Raw genomic sequence first — 16210 nt, 5'->3', positions numbered from 1 at the left:
GTGAGAAATTGTCCATACTTTTTAAATTACATACAAGAAGGGGTGAAAGTAACCTGTCTTACACGTGCTTTGAGAGAAAGGGATGGATGAAGGAAGAGTAGCGAAATCTTGGTAAATGTTGAGTCTGAAAGATAAGAATACTGGAGTTCATTGTCTCACTCTTTCTACTTTCTTTTATACTCACAAATGTTCACAGTAAAATAATGACTTCCAGAAAATGTGACTTATTATCTTTATTTCTCAAAAAAGCTGCCGCCGCTTTCCGCCTGTGTGTTTACTTTCTGCACTACAAATGGTAAAGCTCGGGAGAACATCACTGGCTGACAAGGAGATGATGCCTCCAATCCCCAGTTTCCAAAACAAAACAACGCAACACCAACTGAGGCCATGGAATTTGTCCAAGGGAACCTACTTCCTTTTTGCCTCCCCACATGTGGTGATGATAAAAATACAAAGAAATGTCTAAAGAACTGGATTCGAATCACAGGACAGTGGCTCCTAAGCTCTGAGGCTTTGGGCAGGACAGGAAACTGAGTCTCCGCGCTGCCCAGGATCGCACGCAGCATTCTGCCTGTGTTATGCGGGGAGGGAAATGAGACGATGCCAACCCAGGCTGTCAGCTCCAAAGCACGGCACACACGAGAGCTTTTATGATTCCTTGCAAAAACGAGTGTTTGTTTTCCTTCTTTCTCGCCTTTCATTTTTAAAGCTTTTCACGTGTCCTATTGGTCTGTCTGTTACGGGCTGAACGGTGCCCCCCTCCCCAAATGCTTATGTTGACGTCCTAACCCACAGTGCCTCAGCATGTGACCATATGTGGAAAAAAGGTCTTTAAAAGAGGGGATTAAGTTAAAATGAGGCAATTAGAGGAGGCCCTCATCCAGTAATACGACTGGTATATGTGTAAGAAGAGAGAAGGACACAGACATAAAGCGGGAAGACCATGGGAAGACACGGAGAGAAGACAGCCATTGTGGGGACAGAGCCCCAAAAAGCAGCTTCCAGGCTCTCGGCCTCACATAGAAAGGTGCTGGCTCAGGTAGTAAATGGCCATCGACTGTGATCAAATGGCCAGCAGCTGTGGCTAGTTGGCCGTCAGCTGTAACCAGTGAGCAATTGGCCACGAATATAACTGCTGTGGTTACGCTAGCAGGAAAAAGGGGGGCTAGCAAGAAGATGGTGGCTGAGCCTGCAAGCGGCGCAGTGAGGGTTGAGAATTGTGTGGCTCCTGTTTCCTGTGTCTCCAACCCAGCAGCCAGCAAGAATATAGTGGTGTGACTCCCCTACCTATGGCTCCGTGGGTGTTCCTTTTTGGCCTCACCATGTCCTGCGTTCTTATGTGGGGAGTGGGAGCTGAGACCCCGCAGACCCCGCCTGACACCCCGCACGACACTTGGCGAAGTCGGCCGGATCCCCTGCACTACACATGGCGCAGCGAGCAGGGTATGGTGCCGGCCAAAGCTCCCCGAAGGGCAGTGGAGCAGTTTGTGCATATGAACACTCAGTTGCAGGAAGACCAGGAGGAGCAGCTGCCTGAGATCTGGACCCCCGTGGAGGGGTGAAAAGACGTGGACGGTTCCCCAACCAGCAGAGGCCGGAGAAAGCGAAGGTTGTTGCGGCCCTGTGGGCTGGGAAGTGCTTGCTGAGGCAGCCCAGATGCAGGACTTGTAGTCCCAGGAGGAAACACTTGCTGAGTCCTCCGTGGGAGCTGAGGGTGAGGTCAAGGTCATCCCTCACCCCCAGGACAGCCCTGGCGAATGACTATGGACTATGGGGAATTGCCTTCCATCCCTAATTTAATGGACCACTTGACTGTTTGAGAACATATCACCACGTAGTGGAACTGGCGGATGTTTGCTTTTGTGTCTTGACTGGCCACCATTGAGAATATGTAAGCACCTTGACTGTGAGCCGCTGTTGTTCCAGCACAGTGCCATGAGAGGCCCAGAGAGAGTGGCAGTGCCCTGAGAGCCCTGGCTGTGTCCAGGAAGTCTGGCTGTGCCCAGAGAGAGTGGCAGTGCCCTGAGAGCCCTGGCTGAGCCCAGGAAGTCTGGCTGAGCCCAGAGAGAGTGGCAGTGCCCTGAGAGGCCCTCGTGTGCCCGGGGAGACTAGTGGTACCCTAAGAAGTCCAGGAAGTCTGGCTGTGCCCAGAAGTACTGGTGCTGCCCTGAGAAATCCTGGCTATGCCCGGGGAGACTAGTGGTACCCTAAGAAGTCCAGGAAGTCTGGCTTTGCCCAGAAGTACTGGTGGTGCCCTGAGAAACCCTGGCTGTGACCAGAGAGCTTGGCTGTGTCCAGGAAATAGCATTCACCTCCAAGCTCCTTGCACAGGGCCCCTCGCGGAAGACGCTTGTTGCGTAGATTGTGAGGCGAGACCCTGTAGGGGTGGAGTGTGGGGACAGAGCCCCAAAAAGCAGTTTCCAGGCTCTCGGCCTCACATAGAAAGGTGCTGGCTCAGGTAGTAAATGGCCATCGACTGTGATCAAATGGCCAGCAGCTGTGGCTAATTGGCCGTCAGCTGTAACCAGTGAGCAATTGGCCACTAATATAACTACTGTGGCTACGCTAGCAAAAAAAAGGGGAGCTAGCAAGAAGATGGTGGCTGAGCCTGCAAGCGGCGCAGTGAGGGTTGAGAATTGTGTGGCTCCTGTTTCCTGTGTCTCCAACCCAGCCGCCAGTGAGAGTATAGTGGTGTGACTCCCCTACCTATGGCTCCGTGGGTGTTCCTTTTTGGCCTCGCCATGTCCTGCTTTCTTGTGTGGGGAGTGGGACCAGAGACCCCGCAGACCCCGCCTGACACCCTGCACGACAGCCATCCACAAGCCAAGGAGAGAGGCCGCAGAAGAAACGTACTCTGCCGACATCTTGGACGTCTGGCCCCAAGAATTGTGAGAATAAAGTCCTGTTGGTTAAGCCACGCCGTACGTGGTCCCTTAGTATGGCAGCCGTGGCAATCTGATACACCTTCGCTCTCAATTACTCAACAGACTAAGAACCAGATAAGTAAAAGCAAGCCCCTCAGTCTATACAGGTCTATTCAGAATGCTGACGAAACCAAAGAGGCGGAGGCCCCTTCTTGATGGGGAATGCTCACTGACTACGAGAAGGGAGAAAAATGCAGGTCAGTCCTGCCAGGAGTTGGAAACAAGGAAAGAAAACTGTCAAAAAAACACAAAAATCTCCCTGCTATGGGAGAAAGACTGAGCCTCATTCCTTCCATCTCCTAGACGCCAGATGGCCATCTCCAGACAGTTTAAAATACTAAAAGACTTCTTTGTCTCCAATACTACTCTTTATTTTTCTATTAAATTTACTGGGGTGACAATGCTTAGTAAAATCACATAGGTTTCAGGTGTACAGTTCTATAATACATCACCTACCATACCACATTGTGTGCTCACCACCCAGAGTCAGTTCTCCTTCCCTCACCATATATTTGAGCCTCTTCTACCTGCCCTCCACCCCCCTTACCGTCTGATAACCACTGTTGTCTATCTGTGAGTTTTTGTTTGCTTGTCTTGTCCTTTGCTGCTTTCAGTTTTATATCCTACATATGAGTGAAGTCATGTGGCTCTCTACTTTTTCTGTCTGACTTATTTCGCTCAGCATCATACTTTCAAGATCCATCCATGTTGTCGCAAATGGATGGAAATGGCAGTATTATCTCAACTACTACTCTACTTAAGAGACCTAAAAGAGTTTGACCTCAGTGCCAGAAGCCAAAAGAGCGAGGAACGTTCTGCAGTCAAACAAACACGCCTCTATGAGAAGTGCCTGAAATATATGGAGAAATGAAATAACAATGTTATTTCAGCAATAATAATCCCTCTGCACTGGTAATTCCTATCACATAATTGACTAAGTTCAAATTCATCATCCTGAGAGCCGCAGAGTTAATTGCTAATGCAAACCAAAAGGTGCAAGGGGGAATTGATGCTACTCAACACAGATTTTACTTTTTTGAAATGATTGAAATAAACCTTGTACAACAGCCACTTGGAAATAGCATGTGAAACACATATACTCACGTTGTGTAAGATTTTGTTTCTTATTACATTGTTCTTAGAAGCTCTGGACTGAGAAAATTGGGACATACTTTATATCTCTAAACACACACAGTCACAAGAAAGATACCAAATGAATACATTCAGAGGCTATAACCCAGTCACTATGCCTAGTCATCTCAGTAGGTCTACCGCATTCTCTCCAGCTTCTCTGAAGTTCCCTCTTTCAGCCAAAAGGATCACTGTTGCTCGTCACTAAGTATTAGAATTTGAAATTTTCTCTTTTGCTCCCTGTCACTTTCCGAATTCAATAGGTCGAGGTCTACATTTTCTTCACACTTCAGAAGAGTCTCTGCTTCTTCAACACAGCCTTAAACTTGCGTACACACATGTATTCCAGCACCCGTGCAGGAAACACACATCCGTAATCCCTTTGGACATCTTCCGTTTTTATATCTTTTTTCCGTTTTCAAACCCCTTTGATTATCTAAAGTCTCTTCCATCCCCACTTAAGAGTAAGCCATCAGCTCAAACCGAAATTCCTCAGCAGAGCAAGTACGTGAGGCACAAACATCCGGGGTGGGTCCCCCCTCATCTACCCACACTGATTGCCGAGGATTCGCCTTAATCAGAGCAGACCAGACTCATCCACAAATAACCAAATGCCTTCCCTCCTCCACGGCTACGTTCAGTTGGACATCTCTTGTGACAGGAATGTCCTTCCCCTGCTCCCCAGAAATTACTCATCTGTCAAATTTTTATTCATCAAATGTGGGACGGGCGCTAATCCAGCTGCCGAAGGTTCAATCGTGAGCAAAAGAAAGTCCCATCCAGACCTTCAAAACCAGATAAAATCCCATCTTGTCTGACACCAGCCCACAGTGACATTCCCTTATGCTGAAGGTGATACATGATTAATTCCTTTTTAACGCTTAATTACATTTTTTAACTAGCCTGCAATCTCTTACTCGCAATTTCCAAAATCAAATATCTGAACGTGTGAACTGATGTCAGGTTATTTCCTTAGTTTTCTCCCACTCAGTATGAGTATTCCTATTTCAGCATGTTAAAAGTAATTTTCACACCAAACCTATCTGAAGATGTTACATGCTATACAGTATATGTTCTTTATTACCTTTTTAAAACAAACAGAAAAAAAAACCCCTAAATTCTAAAATTCATCCAACCTCACAATTTTCAGATTGAAAACTGGGGACATGTGTTGTATGTTCTCTCCCCCAAACACACAGAGATATTACCTGGAAGGATAAGAGGTCAACCTTCGTTTTTTTGTTGTGTTATTAGCTTTGCATAAAATAGTTGGGTACAAAATAGGTATGACTAGGTTGATTTGACTTGAAATTGATAGAGAACTACAGCTAGACATTGGACTTGGGCCAAAACAGACATTACAGTTAGGAAATGTAAACTTAAAGTTAAGATAGACAAGTTATTGAAACGTTTCCAGGATATCAAGGCTCACTGATAGATATCATTACTACAACACTTTCTAACTTTTAACAAAAATTTGTCTTCAGGTCAAAGTGTGTACAGACCCAAGTATTTTATTTTAAACAAGTAAGATTAGTTCTGATCGGTAGTCAAGAAAAGGTAAGTGTTGTCCACTACAGTGATGAGCAGGTGATGACATCTGTCCCTGGGCAAAGTGAGGAACGTGAAATCGGAGGTGTCTTATCCTTCAATCTCACACCACACTGTCATGGAGTACCTACTACCCATGTCTTCCTGGAGGAGAGGTTCAAGAAATAGGAAGGAGTCCAGTTGCATCATCCTCTCTGCCCAACTGTTTTGTTTCCCTCTCAGAACCCAAATGACACCATTAGCGCCAATCTAGTCAGCTCCAGAAAACACCTGTGTGGAACCACTGACCACCAGTAGGCGTATCAGGTGGGCGGGAGACACACAGGAGACAATTAGATGCCAAAGGAAGATAAAACGTAAAAGGGCTGAGGAATTCAGTTCAACAACAGAGGTAGAGAAAAGACTGCAGTGGCTAACACGGGCAAGTAATTATGGTAAGAAGGAAACAAAGTGGCAGTGAAAGGAAGCAGAAGGGAGAAAACAGACACACGGGAAAAGCAAACAGAGGAAATACAAAATGAAAGGAAGGTGAAATGGGATTTAAAGGAGAAAATAACAAGCTAAAAATTACACATCATAAGAATTATTGAGCGCTTATTGTACTTTAGGTACTGAAATAGAATAAAAGTAGAGTAAAATGAAGACATAGGGTAAAATTTAAAAAGAAATAAAATTGAAAGAGCAACTTGGAACCAAATGAGCCACAAAATTTTTCCTTTTTGGTTTCAGTAAGAGAGTCTATAACTGATAGCTCAGGGGTCTTAATATTTTGCATGGTCCTCGGCACATGGTATAGATGTAACGCATGAAGTGAATAAATTAGTGAATGAACTGAATAAATGAATAATAAGTTGATCATTGACTAGTAAAGAGATATGGCAAGAACATTAAGAGATATAAAAGGTTATTTATAACTAGAAAACACAGCTATAACAATATAAAGGAGTAAGGCTCAAAGTGAAACACTTTTGATGGTAATAAGTACACAATTATTAAAAACTAATTTTGCAGCTGTGCGAGTCTACAGCATTAAATGGGTCTTTTTTTTTCCAAAGACCCACCTTCCATGAGTCTAGAAATTATGCTTATTCACCTCTCGTCTAGCAACAACAAGCAGAGTACGTGGCATAGAACGAGGTCATTGATCAATATTTGTGAAGGGAATGAATCGTTTCTTTGCACTGGTGCGTGTTGACAACAGGGATGAAAAGTCATTAATGTTCCTGTTCACACTCAAAGGATTTACACCCCCAGTCTGCGACATACTAGTAGTGAGGAACGTGTGCATATATATATATACATGTGTACGCGTAAGTACAAATACAGGTTTAAATATCCCACCAGCACTGCAAAGACAAATTCTCCTATGGGCTATAGAATGGACACACACGCACTATTATGCACATATTAGTATTACTCATAATTGTAAGTGTGTTTCATAATCATATCTTTATAGATAGTTATAAATATTAACTAATCTTGAAAGATTCTTGAAAACAGAAGGAGAAAAGCACTACAGGTGAAATGATCAGGAGAAACTTGTGAGGAAATGCTAAGCAAAAAGGTGAATGATATGCTAGAAAGGTAACTCAAAGGGAAGCAATGATGAGATGCATGAACATTGTTTCAGGTCACAGGCGAATTACCTAAATTTCACAATGTGTCCCTTACCTGTATTTATAACAAATCCTCAATAGACACTATGTTTAAATGTTTCTTTAAGTATAACAAGCACTTTCCAGACTATCCACTGTGCTGAGTTACATGAAAATAAACAGGTTCAGATACAGATACCCTTCCAAGAAACTGGGCAATTCATAACATTTTAAGGTTCTGTCCAAAATGCATGTTTATATTATTTTTAAATATAAGCAGACAGAACCAAGAATGATTCCTCTATTCCATCAGAAGGACATAATATTCAACATCAAAAATGTAACATATTACATTTATAGAATTATAGAATTTGAAAACTCTGGAAGAAGAATGCATCACTTTTAACACATATAATGCATTCAATACTACAAAAAGCAGGGTAAGAACATTTCTAAGCCCTGGGACACTTAGAGGATTAACTATAGCTCTGCAAAGGTAAGAAGCTCAAAAGGATAGTAATATTTTAACCTTTCTAGATCATCCCCTCATTAAAAAAAAAAAAAAAAAAAAAAAAAGCATATCCTGGAAACAAAAATTTGTTAAGTTTGTAAGATATAGGTTACAAGTTAAGTTGTATTACAAATGAAGGTTACTGGTATCTGGAAAACTTCCAGCTCTACTTCCCGGTGGTATGACCTGGCAAGTTAATCTCTGTCTCAGCTTCTTTACCTGGAAAATGAAGTTAATGATAGAACGGGGTCATTGTGGAAATTAAAGAAAATAATGTTTGTAAAGCATCTGCATGAGCCTTCCATACCAGGCACTCATTAAAATCTTTAACTGAGCATAAAATTCAAAATTCATATCAAAATATTAGGCACAATAAACACAAAAGTCACCCTAATCAAGGCATCTAGTCTACAGCCCACTTTCATAAAATGAAGCACAGGGTGGGAAGAGAGTCGATGTTTATTTAATACGAATGAGTCATGGAAAATAAAAAAAATTCCTGCTCACCAATAACATTTGGAATTTCTCCCCTGGATGATAATTATTTGAGCAGCAGAGAGAAAAACATTACAGATAGCTACTATTTGCCAGGAACTAATCTGCATTTTCCCTGCCTATGAAATCTTGCTTTCACTTTCACCTTGGCCTTCAGACTCTTTCCCCCACAAACCCACATCTGTACTGAGATGAACAGCTTCCCCACCGGCAGGCACTGTAAGCACAGGGCTTATGCTTTCATTCACACGGTCTTCCCACACCCGAACCAACCAGAGACTGAGCTCTGAAATCCGACAGCTTGGCACTCGAGGGCAGCTGTGCCATCACGTCCACTTCCGTTACTGCTTCCCATCCCACCCTAAGTGAGAACTATCAAAACAGCACAAGGCAATTATCCAAGTTCAGATGCAATCCAGTATTTTTGGAAGTACTGATCATTTCAGGACTCTTCAGGCACATCTAGGCTTGACTCTAATTTTCATGTTCTCAGATTCGAGTCTCAAATACAAAGCATGTTTGGTTTATCAGCTGCTACCTTTGTATTGGGGTCAGAATATTCCCCATACTCTGGGTGGCTAACCTCCATTCCAGTTTCTAACCAATACAAGAGAAAGAATTTCTGCTTCAGAACCAGACATCCTATAGACTTGCTGATGTTCCTGTACAACAAATCAAGTCAGTGAGTCAGTGGGCAGGCTACCTAGACCACGGCTGGAGGAAAGCTGCAGAATAGCAGGGAGTTTCCTCTTTCACCGTGACACTCGAGGTCCCAAACTCACCCCAGAGGTCTGGTGTCTCACTTCCCAGGACCTAACAGTGGCACTAGCGAGGACTCATTCAATACAGCCTTCTTTCTTTCCTTGGGGACAGAAGTATCTCACGACCTCTGTCTGCGCCATCCAGCAGAATTCAACTCTCTTGCACCACTAGGTTGTGCTGTCAATCAAATCTTTCACTCCCTACTTCCACAGGATAATTCTGACTTAGAGTCAGAAGATCAGCATCTGAATTCCAGCTCTGCTGCTTTCTAGTCATGTGACCTGTGGCAGGTTTACCCTTAGCTGGTTCTAAGCCTCAGACTCCTCAATGCACTTAAGTCTAATAAATGAGATGTATCAGTTCAACTACCTACTGAGTTCTGTAGGGTCTGGGAGATAGAGGACATGAAATACTCAGAAAACATAAAATGCTATATATTAGGATTTAAAATATTGTCAGATGCAGATTCCACAATGACATTATGCCTGCCACGAAGAGACTTCCCGAAGGTGTTGCAGAGACTCCCAGCAAAGGGAGGAAATCCTCCCTGGGCTGACGGTGCACCTGCAGAGGTCCATGATTGGGTTTGTATGGAAAGATGGAGAGAAGGAATGTGTACCTTCCAAAAGGCTTCATCCCAAACCTAGGTGAGCACTTCAGAGATACTTACCCCCATCCTTTTCCCTTCCCTATTCTCTACAGTTTCAAATCACCTTTGCTCTTTTAAAAAAATATGTCTGCTCTTTACTCGTTCGTTCGTATCCAACATCTGCAGAAGATCAGCCTGCAGAGTCTCCATCTTCTCGTGCTCATTGTGGTTAAAAGCACCAGCATTAAAATCTCAGTCTTAGATTTGAGTTGTAGTCTGGTGCTCCGTAGCTCTGAGACTTACACAAGTCAAGTGATGTCTCTCTCCACTTCAGCTGCTCACGTAAAATGGAGAAACTCCACTGTCGCATAGGGTTCTTGTGAGAACAACACGTGAGTAGTACAACCTACAAAACTTGGCTATTCTCTAGCCTCTTGCCTTCCAAACCCCTGAAGCCATTCATTGTTTCTTGGTCCCCCTCCTACCAGAATGTTCTATAGCATTTGACACAGTTGACCTCCTCCTTGAAATCACCCTTCTTCTGACTTCCTTTACACAACATTCTCTTGATTCTCCAACTACCCCTTTGACTGTCCTATCTCTTTCATTCTTCTTCCTCTCATTCCTAAATGCAAAGATCCCCAAATATTCAGCCCTTTGCCCCATTATCTTCTTACCTCACCATCGATCTGAATGACTTTCTGACACTCAAAACTTGGCCTCTTTGAAAATGATGGCCACCATCTTTCCTGTTGCCTTCATTCTACTTCTGACGGAAATGGCACAGGCACCTTGAACTCAGCATATCCAAAACCAACCAAACTATATCCCTTCCAAATCTACTGTTCCTCTTGCATTCTCTGTCTTAGTCAAACTTGTCCTCATTTACCTGGGTTGGTAAGCTTAGAGTCAGTTTTTACTTTTACTTTCGCTTACCTCCTATATCCAACAGGTCACCAGATTCTGTTTTTCTACAAATCTCTTCCTATCCATCTCTTCAGTCCATTACCCACGGCCTAGTTTAAACCTCTGTCATCTCTTACCTGGATTATTTCTGACATTCCAACCAGCCACCCTGCCTCCCATCTCCCCCACCCACCCCACTTTCAACAACTCCACTTCTTATCAGAGATCTAAACACACCCCTGCTCAAATCTGGCAGTTTCTCACCACTGCCTGCAGGACTGAGGCAAATATGCAACCCAGCACCTGCGATCTGCCACACCTGGGCCTCAACGGCTCGCAGAGCATCTTCTCACCTCGTACTCACCCCACGCAGCTCTGCACCAACACCCCAAGTGGGTGAACACCATCTATTCCAGTATCTCCCTCTGGAGCAAAGAGCAGGTATGTGCGTGGTTTGGGAAAATAGAAATAGTGTCTCCTCCTAGAGCAAAGGACAGACATGCTTGTCCGCCATGATAAAATAGTCCAGTTTCCTAAGTTCAGAGTTCTTTTCTCCTGTAGCACAACCCACTGTGCACACACGTATCATCTGACCCTCTGTGTGTTACCCTAGGGAATCTCGGCTCACGGCACCAACACAAAACAGAATACTGTGGCTCCTGACAAGAACAAAGCCTCCTTCCTCTCTGATCCTGGAGTCTTGTGTATCCTACAAGTCTCCATGAAACTATGCAAAATAACTTGTTTCCATAAAAGTAGAATAAAATCTCAGAGAAGTCACTGTCTTGAAACGAGACTGAAGCTAATCTTTAAGAAAAAGAACAGTATCTCTACTATTTTTTCCTCTAGTCTCTTTCCTGTAGGAAATACCCAAAAAGTGTTAACTATAGCCCACTGAACACGTGCATGCCCCGGAATACGTATTAAAATAAGCTGGAATGGAGGGGACAGCTACATAAAGGTATATTTTATTTTCAAACTCATCTACTCATACAGCTGAAGCTTAAGTAGTTGCAAAACTTTACTTCTATATAAGTCAGTAAAGAGACTCAAAGTCAGGGCAACAGTTGGCTGTTGCTTTTTGCAACACTTCTTTCGTCCTTTCTCTACAGAGATCAGAACATGAGAAAAGCCCTGATGGTGACTCACTGCTGCCATCTGCCTGTCCACCTCAGAGCAGCTGTGGCATCAGGGACTAAATCGATGTTAAGCAATCCCAGACAATCTTTTCTTTTTGTGGAAAGCCTGAGATAAGCTGAGAGCCATGGTGTTCCTATTGAGCCTCTTCCCTTCCCTTCGCTGCCCCGCCAATATTATTGCACAAGTGCCCACAGGACTCTGAGGAACAGAGGGCTGAAAGCCAAACCAGTTAATTTGGCTGCTTGTTACACAAGAGTGACATAACATTACTGGATAGAGTGAACTCCCCGGTGATTTATCTCCCTACGTAAATTACTCTTTTTTTTTTTTTTAAGATTTTATTGGGGAAGGGAATAGGACTTTATTGGGTCCCTTTTTCCCAGGACCCATCAGCTCTAAGTCGAGTTGTCATCCTTTCAATCTTAGTTGTGGAGGGTGCAGCTCATCTCCAAGTCCAGATGCCGTTTTGCAGCCCCACGGCAGCTCAGCGGCAGCTCAGCTCAAGGGGCTGTGTTCAATCTTAGTTGCAGGGGGCACAGCCCACCAACCCTTGCGGAAGTGGAACCGGCAACCTTGTTGTTGAGAGCACGTGCTCTAACCCCCTGAGTCATCCAGCCGTCCCATAAATTACTCTTTTAAAAAAACTATACCAAGTGTCTGGGTGTTCCATGAATCTTAAATCAATAGTGGGACAACTTAACTAGGATTAGCCTCAATTAATAGATTTTTCTCTTAAATAAGCAACTGACATTTACTGAGCACTCAATATGTGCCAATGCCTCAAGCATTCTCTTTTAATTCTCACAATAACCCTACGAAGGATACTCATACCATTAGCCCCTATTACACGAGATAAAATCGAGAAACAGAGAGGTTACATTACTAACACAGTTGTGGGGTTAATAAGCAGTGAAACAGATTCCAACCCAAACTGACTTTTGAGCTCATGTTTTGCACCACTGTGCTGAGTGCCTCCAGAGCCTTACCATCAAATGTCCCACACCTCACCAGAATTTCAACCAAACACGCCAAACCTACTAGCCTACCTGCTCTGTAGCAAGGTGGTTAAGCCACTTGTCCCTATTAATCTTACTCAACCATTCATTTAGAAACTAATAGCTTTGGAAGCTTATTTGTGCTTAACACAAGTAAGACTGCTAATTGAGAAAATGAACCATCAGTCCTGACTTGCCTGGATTTAGTATTTCAGTTCTGCATTTGCATTTTTGCCGACAGCACAAGACTCTTCAGCTCCCTCCCACAGAAGACTGTCCTGTGTCCACCCACATTCATCTCACACCCATTAGGATTAAAAAAGAGACAGCGAGCAAGAAACTCTAGTTCACTTGCTGTGAATTTTCTGGGGACGGCTGTTCTCCACCTTCTTCATGTTGCACGTCATTTGCCCTTAGCAATTTAAGACTAATGTACAGTCATGGTAAAATATATTATTGCAAGTTCACTTTGGGCATCTTCCTTCCCACAAAGACTAATACTGAAACTCGAGATTATCACCTTATTTCAGGCCCATCTTGGAGCCCCATACAATTCCAGAAATGCTCTGGAAGCAGAAAATTCCTCAACTCAACTTCAGAAAGATTTTCCAAAAACGTAAAAGTTTGCTTTTCAAAGAAAGAGAAATTCACTTTTACACGCGACAAATCTAAGACTGTCACATCTTAGAAGAGGTGGCTTCCTCCTTCTAGTCCATTAATTCAGAGCTTGTTACAAGGCTGAATCTGATAACTGGCAGCTTGCCTAGACCGACGTTTTGATGCCATACTCTAGAAATTAAAGCGCATATTCGAATTATTCACTTTTTTTGTTGTTGTTTTAAGGGAAGCTTCATAAACAAAAGTGGCACATAAATTTTGATTTAAATCACAATGACTATTTAAAAAATAGCAGCTAGAAGAAGTTTTTAAGCAAGAGTCTTACTTTGTTTTTGCACATTTTACAATGAATGCACCTGAGAAATGAGGTGTCATGCAGTTCCAGAAAAAGACAAGGTATTGGGCATGGGAGCCGGTTCCTTTTTAGGAAAGGGAGTTATTTACTTAAGGAAATGATGTTAGTTAATCGCCAAGATTTAAAACCATAATACTCTTCCACATGTAACATGATACATCTTTCTATGTGTAAAATGTTATCCAGAATTCAGAAAGATGCTGACAAATTCATAAAGAAATAAAAACAATTTACATGTTATTTGAAAGTACTGATATAGAATAAATTCTTGCAATAATTTTACAAATTGTTGGAACACATAATATTGCCAATGTGACATTTTAATCAAATCTCTGAATACTCAAACAAAAAGCAATTGCTTATTGAGTGTTTACTATGTGTGCAAGAGGCAAGCAATATATAAGACATTTTTTCCACTCCAAGGGAAGAGTAAAATTCCAGAAATAAGATAAACATGTGAAATAAATAGCAATGCCGTGCAATAAAACTATTAAATAAGGAATGTGGGCATTTCACAATTAAAACAATTTGGGAGAAGGATGGAAAGAGAATATAAAGAAAATACATTTAATGAACATCTACTATGTACAAAAATTAGCTCCTTCATCCTCACAAACGTGGGTGGGGGTAGACAGTATGAATGAACTTCCTGGTTACTTTCTTATAGAAACTAAGGGTCAGAAAGGTTAAGAATCTTTCCAAAATGTCTGTGTTACTGCAGCACTTCGGGCCTTAAACCTGACAACTCCTTAACATCTCACAGAAAGGTACACCTTCTTCAGGGTGACCGAGTGCCTCTGTTCCTCCCACACTCTTCTCATGCCCTTCTCTTTTCTTACCCAATGACTCCTTTTTGAAAAATTCTAGTTGGAATACAATATTATATTATTTTCAGGTGTGCAACATAGTGATTCAACATTTAAATAGCATAAGAAGAGATCACCTATTCTTCTCGTAACCATCTGTCACCATACATAATTACATTGTTGATTACACTCCCTATTCTGTACATTACGTTTCCATGACTTATTTTATAACTGGAAGTTTGCACTTCTTAATCCCCTTCCCATCTTTTGCACCCACCTCCCCACACCCCTCCCCTCTGGTAACCATCAGTAACGATGAGTTAGGTTCCAGATGCTTCACATTGTTTCAAACATCTACACTTCAACTCCCACTCTTTCCTCTGCCAAAATCCTTCCGACACCCCACATCCGTGCACCTAGACAATCACTCCTCATCCTTCAGAACTCAGCTTACGTGCTGGATCCTCGAGGAAGCCCCGGGTCGCTGGTGTTTCAGAGGCTCGGGAGGAAGAAAGGAGAAGGAGCCCATCATGTTCTTCCAGAGATGCAGGCGGAACAGCAGACTCCATCATGAGAGCCACAGGTCATGGTGGCTACACAGGAATGTTTATTTTCAGCAAGGTCGAAACAGTGGGGGAAAGGTCATGTAAAACTGTCTGAGAATAATGCCGTCTTTTCCCATAAAGGGACAAACTACTACAGAGCACCAGAAACTAGGGGTCCTATGGAGATAGTACTAAGTAGGCAGGGCCAGAAGTGAAACGGTGAGATGACTGAACAAGATGTGAACACTTGTGGATTTGCCTTGGCTTTACCTGCAAAGTGTGTGAAATTTGAATTGTCCTTGGCTTCTGACGCAGGGAAACTTGGCCACTTTGATCCATTCTGATTCAACAGAGCTGGAATGAACCCAGGAATCTGCATTTTCAAGAAGTTACCCCTGGTGATCCCCATATACGTTATCAGGTCTACCTGGGACCCCTGAGTTTCTCTGAGATCTTTGGTTTCCCAAACTAAACCTTGAAGGTGAAACTCATTGCAGAACTCTGATCCTCTGTGTCCAACCAACTGCTAAATGTGACCACCTTTCCATCTGCTAAATCACTCGCCTATATCCATGCTCCCTGACCCCAGCAGAATCTACCATCCTGAATCAGCTCCCTCCCCTACGAAACAGCCCAACTGAGCAGAATTCCTGTTACCCCACACATAGCTACCATCCTATTTACCTTTCTACGCCTGCGACTCTGTGGCCCACCAGCCTCTTACTGAGCTCCTTCACAAGGAAATGCACATGTCTGAGTACCTGCTTCTCCTCCGTTTCTCCACGCTTCCTTTCCAATCAAGTCTGGTTTGTTTTCTACCTCCACACCTTTGCTCTAAATGCCAAAATCTACTTCCCTATCCTGTAAATCTAAGGAAACACAGTCCTCAAACATCAACCACCATCCATCACATGCATTCAAATTCTCCTAATCCTTGCAAACTTAGATTTTACGACCAGCCTCACTTCAATTGCTTACAGATCTCTATGCTTTGCCTGCAGTTACTGGATCAAGGATTATATGGAATCCACCTTTCATATGCCCCCCAAAGGCCTAGAGCAAGGCTATGCATGGCCTGTGACTGCTCGGTAGTAGCTGGTTACCTGGATGGCTGCAGAGGAGAGCTAGGGCTTCACTGGGATGGTTTACCTGTGGCTCAGGAAGCAAAGAACATTGTGCGGTTTCCTTCAGAACTCTACTGTGTTGTTTGTTTGTTTGGGTTTAGGTTGGGTTATTTTAAAAGAAGTTAACAGAAAGGCTCTCCATGTAGCTGGATACTATAAACAT

At 43.2% G+C, this 16210-nt stretch overlaps 1 protein-coding gene across 3 annotated transcripts in view; it reads right to left on the bottom strand.

Annotated features, from left to right (window-relative positions):
- Positions 1–16210, bottom strand: part of ARHGAP10 (Rho GTPase activating protein 10) — a 251677-nt gene that overhangs the window by 92411 nt on the left and 143056 nt on the right. The window lies entirely within an intron of this gene.

This window comes from Rhinolophus ferrumequinum, chromosome 18, assembly GCF_004115265.2.
Source record: "Rhinolophus ferrumequinum isolate MPI-CBG mRhiFer1 chromosome 18, mRhiFer1_v1.p, whole genome shotgun sequence".
NCBI lineage: Eukaryota > Metazoa > Chordata > Mammalia > Chiroptera > Rhinolophidae > Rhinolophus > Rhinolophus ferrumequinum.
This window is presented reverse-complemented; position numbering and strand designations above follow the sequence as displayed.